The sequence below is a fragment of the Trichechus manatus genome, unplaced genomic scaffold (genome assembly GCF_000243295.1).
Source record: "Trichechus manatus latirostris isolate Lorelei unplaced genomic scaffold, TriManLat1.0 scaffold00010, whole genome shotgun sequence".
Lineage (NCBI taxonomy): Eukaryota > Metazoa > Chordata > Mammalia > Sirenia > Trichechidae > Trichechus > Trichechus manatus.
In genome coordinates this window covers 15,685,885-15,686,340 of record NW_004443946.1, presented here as the reverse complement: position 1 = coordinate 15,686,340, position 456 = coordinate 15,685,885, and positions in this window count along the sequence as shown.

The window sequence follows — 456 nt, the reverse complement described above, 5'->3', positions numbered from 1 at the left end:
AGAAAACAAATCCTCACAACTGGACCAGTAAGCAACATCATGATAAATGGAGAAAAGATTGAAGTTGTCAGGGATTTCATTTTACTTAGATCTACAATCAACACCCATGGAAGCAGCAGTCAAGAGATCGAATGACGTATTGTATTGGGCAAATCTGCTGCAAAAGACTTTTTAAAGTATTAAAAGGCAAGGATGTCAGTTTGAGGACTAAGGTGCACCTGACCCGAGCCATGGTATTTTCATTTTCCTCATATGCGTACGAAAGTTGGACAATTGTCTTAGTCATCTAGTGCTGCTACAACAGAAATACCACAAGTGGATGGCTTTAACAAAGATAAATTTATTTCTTCACAGTAAAGTAGGCTAAAAGCCCAAATTCAAGGCATCAGCTCCAGGGAAAGGCTTTCTCTCTCTGTCGGCCTTCTTCTCATCAGTGTTCCCCCAGACTAGGAGCTT